This window comes from Rhinolophus ferrumequinum, chromosome 4, assembly GCF_004115265.2.
Source record: "Rhinolophus ferrumequinum isolate MPI-CBG mRhiFer1 chromosome 4, mRhiFer1_v1.p, whole genome shotgun sequence".
NCBI classification, from domain to species: Eukaryota; Metazoa; Chordata; class Mammalia; order Chiroptera; family Rhinolophidae; genus Rhinolophus; species Rhinolophus ferrumequinum.
Genome location: NC_046287.1, coordinates 68,407,643 through 68,417,713, shown reverse-complemented (window position 1 = coordinate 68,417,713; position 10,071 = coordinate 68,407,643).

Genomic DNA, 10,071 nt, shown 5'->3' with positions numbered 1-10,071 from the left:
GAGTTCATTGCCAGGCTACAGAACTTTTGGCCATGAGAAAAACTCAGAACAGACTTATCGCTTTGCCATAAAATAGTGTGTCTCCACAAGGACCATGACTCAAAAAAAAAAAAAAAAAAAAAAAAGATTCAATCAGAATTTGAAAGAATACTCCAATTATGAGGTGTGATCAAACAATATAGTGAATATTTAAATTAAAAAAAAATTACAGTAAAAGACACAATGCCATTAACTCCCCTCAAAATATTCTCCCTTACTTCGAACACACTTATCCCATTGTTCTTGCCACTTTCAGAAGCAATTCTGTAAGTCCTCTTTCGTGAGCATCTTTAGTTTCCTGTCTTTGCTACCTCAATATCCTGATTCGATTCAAAACGTTTACCTTTCATGGTCATTTTGACTTTGGGGAAGAGCCAGAAGTCACACAGTGCCAGATCCAGTGAATACGGTGGATGAGGACATACTGTAATGTTTTTATTTGACAGAAATTGCTGTATACCAGAAGTGATGTATGACACAAAGCGTTGTCATGATGGAGGAAGACTTATGGCACACTTTAAAACACACCTCTTCATCTGTAGCTCACACCCGACTGACTGCACTGAACACGTTGAAACTCGTCACACACTGTTACTGAGGTTTGACGCACCACTTCCCATATTGAAGATCCCTGCCTTTCCGTTGGATGGGACTCTGCAGCAGCATTCACCATATTTTGTGATCACAACAAAAAGGCTCCATGTCACACATCGCTTGTGATGCAGCAATTTCTGTCAAATAAAAACTTTATGGTGTGTCCTCATCCACCTCATTCACCGGATCTGGCACTGTGCGACTTCTGGCTCTTCCCCAAAATCAAAATGACCATGAAAGGTAAACGTTTTGAATCGATTCAGGACATCGAGGCAGCCACGACAGCGCAACTAAAGACACTCATGAAATAGCACCTCCAGAACTGCTTCAGAAAGTGGCAGGAACAAAGGGATAAGTGTATTCGAAGTAAGGGGGTGTATTTTGAAGGAGGATAATGGCAATGTGTCTTTTACTGTAATTTTTTTTTTTTAATTTAAACATTCACTATATTTTTTTTATCACACCTTGGATATCTGCGTATCCAAGAAGGTGAGAGATTTCTTCCTCCTGGTCCCTGTGATAGTCATCAAATCCTTCTAAGAGAAGGAGGGCTGGCCTCCCACAGTGCCATTTTCCAAGCTGTCCACCTCAGGCAGAATCCTGCCCCGTCTGTACTGACTGCCAGGCATAGAGCCTCAGCATCCTGGTACTAGAACTTGTCTAAAGTTTCTCGCGTGGTGGTGAAGGAGAAAAGAATAAAAACTTGAGGAAAGTTCCGACGCCCTCCTCAAAGAGGGAATGTGATGGTTTTGTTCCTTTAAGCCTGTCTGTGGTGAGATAGTGAAGCCAGGCCCAGGCTGCAGCCTCTTCTCTGCCAGGAACTTGGGCCAAGACAGAAGCGAAGCCCAGACTCAGTGAGTTGACTGGTGACCCAGAGAAGCACAGAGCCATCTGATGCCCTCAGGTGGGTGCCTGCGTGGACTCCTCATGTGAAGAACAGAGTAAGTGGGTCTGCCAGGCCCACGCCCTTGAGACTTCTCTTGTTTCTGACCCTACGGGTCACTCACACAGCAGAAGGCAAAATTAGTTTCTGCTGACACTAGCTGGTACAGCAATCAATTGGAAAGAATCAAACTTGTCTCCTTTCTAATTCATGTCTAAAACAAGCAAGCAAACAATTCCAGCAAAACGGGAAAAAAGAGAAAGAGCTTGTTCCTAAAGGGAAGAAAGGTGGGGAGGACAGCTACCCCTCAGTACTCCTCTCTCAAATTTGTTATCTTGACCTTCTGCCCATGCCCTCTCCTTTCCACTCCAGAACGTGTACATTCAGAGAGAAGACCCATTCAGATAGAATTCCCATTCCCCAGGAATGGGAGATTAGGTGGGCAATGTTTTTTGTTTGTTTGTTTAATCATAAGAATACTCATGAGTGTGACCCAAATTGTGTAATGCGAATTTCGTAAACCAATAAGTCTGATTTTTAAAAAAATTTTATTGGGGAATATTGGGGAACAGTGTGTTTCTCCAGGGCCCATCAGCTCCAAGACGTTGTCCTTCAATCTAGTTGTGGAGGGTGCAGCTCAGCTCCAAGTCCACCTGCCGTTTTCAATCTTAGTTGCAGGGGGCACAGCCCACCATCCCATGCAGAAATTGAACCAGCAATCTTGTTGAGAGCTCACGCTCTAACCAACTGAGCCATCTGACCACCCCCTCCAGAAGCTCAGTGGCAGCTGGTTGTCTTCAACCTAGTTGTGGAGGGCGCAGCTCACTGACCCATGTAGGAATTGAACTGGCAATCCTATTGTTCAGAGCTCGCACTCTAACAAACTGAGCCATCCGGCTGCCCCCAATAAGTCTGATTTTTGACTTAGTGGTTTATTTGCCAACCCAGACGAAGAAGAATCCAGAAGCATCTGCTCTAGAAAGGCTGTAAAGGCTGCAAAGGGACTCAGAATGCTTAGGGAATGCAATGTCTCCACCATAAGATGAAAAGTCAGAAGCAGGAAAAGTAGAGAAGGGGGGAGGGGGGCTACCTGGGTAAAAAGATCGAAGCTGCTTCACAGAAAATGAGGAGCATTTCCCTTTGACTATTTATTCTCACCTTTGGCTTCGTGGCTCCCCCAAGAAGCGAAGACTCAGAGATGAAAGTACAGGCAAACTCCCTCTGGATATTCCACACACAGCGGAAAAAGCTGGTCGATTCAGGAAAGATTTCCATCCAGATGTTAAGAGTGGCTGTCTCTAAGTTGCAGGATTTTGTGGAGTTTTCCTTTCCTTTTTATATTTGCCTTGATTGTTTGAGCTTTATAATAAATCTGAACAATGTTATAATCAGGAAAGAAATAAAATACTCATATGACCATGGTTGTCTCCTTCCAGACACCTCACTAAAATAAAATTTTAAAAAAGGTAATACACTCATAGCAGTCAAGGTAATTGGAGGAGACAGCGAAGGTGAGAGTCCAACATATTTTCAGAAGACGTAAAGAAAATAAAAAGCCCATTGATTGACTATAAAATCAAGGAAATCACATTCCAAAATGGTGGTGAGGGGAGAAGAGGGGTTGCAGAGAACATTCAGATTGTCTGCCAAACTGGCCGGGTGGTAGAGCCCGACACGCTCCTCAGCCGTCCCTGAGTCTGGAGCTTTAGCAGCCAAACCCTGGGCAAAAATCAGAGCTCTCCTCTCTATAGACACTGGCATTCTTTCTGAGAATTCAAGCTTCTAAACCCCTGTGTAATCACCCCCAGCTTTTGACATTTGAGATCTTTCTAGCCAGACGCCTCTTTCTGCTCACAACAAAGTGAAGCCTGTCCTTCAACAAACCCCACCAAACAGTGACATGGTATTCGAACACCGACGAACTGTAATGAATGGAATCCATTAAACCTGAGGGCACAGCCTATGTTTCGTGACATTGGACCCATAGTATAATCCTAGCTCAGTGCCTGCCTCGATATTTATGGAAAGAATTGATTAATGTATTAATAATTTCAGTTTATAGTAACCTAAAGTTTATTGGTTTCCAATCTTGAGAATCAGTGTAACAGAACTCAGAAGACTTAAATATGGTTGTAGAAAAAATGTAATATGATCAACCTTGACAGTGTAAAAACAAATTCCAGATGTCAGAAAATGAGAAGTAGATGGGGAGAAGGGTGGAGTACTCATATCTTAATCTAATTTAGTTTGGGAATGAAGTGGCACTTTCCATGTAAGTTGTGCATACATTAAACATAGAACTACCATGTGATCTAATAATCTCACTTCTGGGGATATATCAGAAGGAAACAAAATCACTATCTTGAAGATACACTCCGTGTTCATTGCAGCATTATTCACAATAGCCAAGACATGGAAACAATCTAAGGGTCCATTGATGGATGAACGGATAGAGAAAGCGTGATTTTACAAACACACAATAGAGTATTATTCAGCCATAAAAAATGACGAAATTCTGCCATTTGTGCAACGTTGATGAAACTTGAGGGCATTAAATTAAGTGAAATAAAGATAGAGAATAACAAATACTGTATGGTATCACTTATATGTGGAATCTAAAAGAAAAACGCCAAATTCATAGAAATAGAGTAGAATTGTGGGTGCCAGGGGTTGGTGGGTGGGAGGAATGGCTAGTTGTTGGTCCAAGGGTACAGACTTTCAATTTTAAGATGAATAAATTCTGAGAACCTAATGTACAGCATGGTGACTATAATTAACAATATTGTATGTATACTTGAAAGTTGCTAAGAGAGCAGATCTTAAATGTTTTCACCACACACACAGAAAAATAGCTATATGAAGTGATGAGTATGTTCACTAACCTTATTATGGTCGTCATTTCTTAATATATACTATACCAATTCATCATGTGATACATCTTAAATTTATGCAATGTTATTTGTCTATTATATCTCAATAAAACTGGAAATAAAGGAGGTACTTTCTAAAGTTGATGGAATGTAAAAATACATGTTTACGTTCTTATTTAAAAGTACAAAGGAAGTAAATAGTAGAACACAAATAATTGACAACATTTGGGAAGAGGAGAAGAGCGTAAGAAAAATGTGTTAAATCCTTTGAGTGACTAGACTTAAATTAATAAGCCAAGAAGTAGTATATAAATTATTTAGAGTCAGGGAGGCAGCCACCAATATTAAGAGCAGAAAGCATCTGCCTCCAACAATTAAGGCAAAGCATGCGGAAGAGCATGTGGGCGATTGTAACTTTGCATTGTAATTCCTTCTGTTGGTTTCGTTTCTTTCTTTGCTTTTTAATTTTTTCAATGTTCATGATAGACCGAGAGGAAAGACAGGAAGGGAGGGAGATGCCAAATGCCATCAGGAAGTTACCTCTTACTATATCTAACCACTGATATTCTGTCAATATCAGCCTGCACAAGGTGTCAGCTAGTATAAAGTCATTCTGCTTGGTTAGTTTTTCCGTCTCCTATTGAAAAGGGTTTGCTTCTCTGACAGTCACTGCTTTTGAGTTGAACAGCCCCTAAGTGTGTTCAGGTCTTGTGCCTTGGACTGGCTTGCTGCCTTTCCTCGTCATTGACTGTCAACCTCTTCTTGACCCTGCGTCCCACAGACTCACCCAGCTTGGACCCACAGCCCTGCCTGCACCTTCACTTTCTGGTCTCATTTACCGCCACGTCAGTCTCTTCATCTTGGCCTTATCTCTCCTCCTTCTGGCCTCCAACCCAGTCAACCCAAGGTTCATCCATGGCCTCCAGGCCCAATGAGCATAAGAGAACAGAGTGTCCTCGTTTAGCATGGACTGCTCAGGGGAAGAGTGACCTGAGAAAACTCACTAGCAAAGAAGGCTCTGAACTAGAACCAAGAATCATGCGGTGTGTGGTGGATAAAACATGGGCTTTGGGGGCCAAACCAAGCTGCTCAAATCCTAGATCTGCTGCTAATTGTGTCACGTCGGCCAGAATACTTAACTTCTCTGAGATTCGTTTCCTTATCTGTAAAGTGAGGATAATACCATCTCCCACATGCATGGTTTTATTTGAAAGATTAAATGAGACCTTGTCTATAAAAGGGCTAGCGTCCTCCTGGCTTGCGGTAGGTGCATAAGGTTACATCCTCTCCCACCTTCATTTTCCTGTCTTCCTTCTTCCCTTTACCATAAACAAAGGAGGACACAAAGTGAAAAACAATGAAATGCTTATAGATGATCACATCTAAGGTTAGGTAATGTTAAGACTGATAATAATTATGCTTTGCTCTGAGTCTCTATTATATCCTGGGGTACACACTCACTTTATTGGAGAAAAAGTCCCTCTGCCAGGCAGCTTGCCTGTAAGGTAGAAGAGGAATCTGGGACCACAAGGATCCATTAGGACTTCGGGTCATAAAGCTTTTAAATATTAGAATTGGTAAAACCTTGGAAGTTATCCAATCACCAGCCATCATTTATGGAGAAGGAACTTGAGACCCAGAGAAGTTAAGTTGCCCACTTCCACGTCACACATCAGATCTACCCAATTCCCATTCACTGCTCTTTGGAAATGAAAGATACCCTGAGAAGGCGGTACGTTTCTGTGTCAAAAGAATATAAATTACGTGATAAAACAGGGTCATAACTATGACCAGTATTAAAAAAGATACTTGATGAGAAATACTTAAACTAAAGAGAAGACAGGCATTTTAAAAAACGATGCTGTAGTTAAACGCCACTATACATTAAGGGAAAATTTTTGTCTGGGCATCAAAACCACCTGTGGATGGTGAGTGTATAAAAGAATATCTCCTGAATAGAACAGACATGATACATTCCAAACAGAAACAACCAGAAACCCTGTTGCTTGGTGTTTTACAAATGTGGCTAAGAATCTACAGCATAAGTTATATAAGAAAGTTAAAAAATTTCTAGTGATTTCTTGTATCTGATGAGCTAGTATGTTAGTATATATATATATATATATATATATATATATATATATATATATATATATATATATAGTACATGTATGTATATCTTTTATGGAGTTTATTAGGACTAGAAAGACCATTTGGAAATTATACCATTTATACCATATGATAGACATGATATCAGGAAATGACTTATTTTTGAGTGCCAGGGCTTGATAGTTTCAACATTGACTGATCAATACTAGTCAGCATGGTTACAACCTGTGATCTGTGATCTGTGATCTGCATGGTGTTAATGTCAGACTTATTGGAAAACTTAGTGAGGCAACATTTCTAAGGGCATAGAACTTAAGCCTTTTTGTTACACCATCCACCAGCAATTGCTTAGTAGTAAAAAGTTAGGATTGGAAAATGTCAGGGAGGTAGTAATTAACACTAGCACTGGATATGCTTCTGTGGCTTGAACTGCTGGTAGGACAATGATTGTGTGACCCTCCTGAAGCATAGGTACCATATTCTGCTGTATTTCGTGGAGTTTGGGTGGATCAGTTTAGGTGGTTTTGAGTTGGGAAGGGTTTTTATGAATTGTTGAAAGAAATTGACTTGTTCATACGATCCAAGGAAAAATCTCCATACGAACCCACAAAAAACTAGGCCACTGAAACACTTGGGTCTTTCTTTTTAAGAGTGTCCATGAATTAGGTATCTACACACTGCAGTTAAAAGTATGTAAGATTCAATTCATTCATTTCAAAGGACATTATCTCTAAGAATCTCATTTTGTGGGGGATAATCTGGCTCACTTAACTACACTGGAATGAGCTTTCCAGAAATGAAAGTGATAGGCTGAACTTCATTCTCAAAATTATAGGTTTGAAAAAGACTGGACTCCAAAACGTATATTTCAAACCTAATGAAAATGAAGTAACACTGTTGAGTTTGCTTTTCTTTATTAATCTTAAGGAATAAAGGAAGCACTATAAATTGATATTATGAAATTGTAGGGCAAAATAGTACTGAAACTGAATGTGACAATATTGAAGTTCCAGAATTCTCATGATGCAAACATTCTATTCATGTTCAAATCACAGAATGGAAGACTAGCCATGGACACTTTGGTACAGAAGAAAAGGTTTCCAGATTCATATTAAGGAAGGAATGAATTACAAAAAAGAAAATTTCGATTTATTATTAAATATTTCTTGCCCTCAATTTGCATCTTGATAAATAGCAAATGTGACCAATATTACACACATTTATATATAACCTGCTTATATTAACATTCAATAAAAATAAAGCCTGTGTGCTGATTTTTCTTAAATCCAGCCCACTTCCCTCATTTCTGTTACCTGCCTGCTATATAGGTATGCATCTCTCAATCCCTGACCTGAGGGTCCCTGACGCTGAGGGAAGACTGGTTTCTGGACAGCATGTGACTGAGGCTGGGGACAGAATATCCGAGTTCAGCAGCAGAGCAGGCAGCACCTCAGGGCATTGTCCCTGCACAGGCAAGTATCTGTGGACTGTGCCACACAGAGCCTTGTCTGGAAGACTGTGTGACAGGGACATTGAGACAGAGACTGCAGTTGACCACTAAGAATTTTCAATTCCCCCTGTGCCTGGCCTTGAAACCAAGACCAAGCATCAGCACCTTCAGACTGATTTCAAACCTAATGAAAATGAAGTAACACTGTAACTTCAGAGCTAGCCCTGAAACATAGGAATGGTTTTGGAATGAGAAGTGAAGGCCCTCAAAAGGGAGATACTTAATTTCCTATTAACAGGACCAGCTAGGGTCTAAGTGATGGATTGAAACAATAAAGGATAGAATTAGACTAATCATATTCTTGATTTGTGACACAATCGTCATTGGCCCATGGATGCTCTTCTTTTTGTGTCTAGGTGAATGCAATTATTTAATTACTCAGAGCTAGGAATGTCTTCATACTCCATGTCCCATAAGGAAGAGCACTGAGCATCACAATGAACACTGCGCATATGTGATCTCAGAGAGGAGTGCAGAGAGGACAGCCAACTTTTTTTTTTTTTTTTTGGAGGGAAATTTTTTTTTTTTTTAATTTATTGGGGTGACAATTGTTAGTAAAATTACATAGATTTCAGGTGTACAATTCTGTAATACATCATATATAAATCCCATTGTGCGTTCACCACCCAGAGTCAGTTCTCCTTCCATCACCATATATTTGATCCCCCTTACCCTCATCTCCCACCCCCCCCCCTTACCCTCTGGTAACCACTAAACTATTGTCTGTGTCTATGAGTTTCTGTTTCTCATTTGTTTGTCTTGTTCTTTTGAGGACAACCAACATTTATTGAGCACCTCCTCCTTGCCAGGCATTATGCTGTACCCTTTGCAAACATTACCTATTTAATTCTCCCAAAGGTGTCCTGGCAAGCAGAAGCAAGCCCATGGCTCCTCATCTTTCCTGCCCGTGGTTCTTTCCCACTACTGTAAACTGGCTGGTCAGAAATAGAGTCCTTGTGAGTGACAAGAACATTTCAGTGCAATATTAGCAGGTGTTTGGGTGGTTTGATGTTGGGTGACTTTCAATTTTCACAGCTGAACTTTAAAATCTCATTAAAACAGCTTTTTGTTGCTATTTGCTGAGTTTAAATCGGCAATGATTCAGCAAATAAGCAGACACAGCAGGTTGCCTCTCTTGGCAGATATAATGAGGGACCTATAAAGTATACAACTGAGAATGAAAAATGTGGCTTCAGAGCTAAAGCATTGTGAGTCCCTTTATAAGGATTGTCTTCTGTAACCCCTAAGTGATCTTTCTATGTGAATGACTTTGATAGAAAAAGAAGACTCTTTCTTCTCCCCCATCATTGGCAGTGTTTTCACTGGCAGAAGCATTGGCTGGGTGGATTACTAAGAGGTTTGGAAATGTCTATTAGTGTCTGATGCAACCTGATGTTCTGAATAACATTAGTTTTTTTAAAAGTTCTGGACCAGAAAGGATCTCTCTTAGCTTTAGAGCTACTCTAAATCCCCTAGCTGGCCCTTACCTAGGGTTTTTAAAGTTTTTATTAGCATCTGGCTGGAGGAACGACGGCAGTGGCTCCATATTTATTACATGTCTACTCTGGGCAAGGGACTTGCTTGGTATAGCTGAGTCAGACAGGGACCCTCCCCAATGTGACTCTCAGTCCAATGACAGAAGTAGGACAGGGCTCTGGAAATTGTAATTCAAGGTCAAAAGAAACAAGGGCCATAGGAAGTACCAGACAGGACAGGTCCTGTGGAAGGAGCTGTGTGCTCTTTCAGATAAGACTTGCAGATGTGGAACTAGAATGTGCAAGGGGAACTGTGTGACCTTGGAGGGCAGAGGATGGGACAGCCACTGAGGTGGAGAAGGGAAGATGTCGACTTGCAGGCAAACGCATGGAGAAGACTTCCTTAGGTTTGAGCCACTATGACAAGAGGAAATAGGAGGGAAACAAATCAACGCCAGATATCAGGAGCACCAGCCCTTATCCCCACCAGCCCCTTCAGTGCTGCAGCCTCCTCCCGACCTTCACCTCACTTGTGTCTTCTTCCCCATCCTCGGTGCTCTCGGGTCTGACTTAGTCAGCAGGGACCTACTC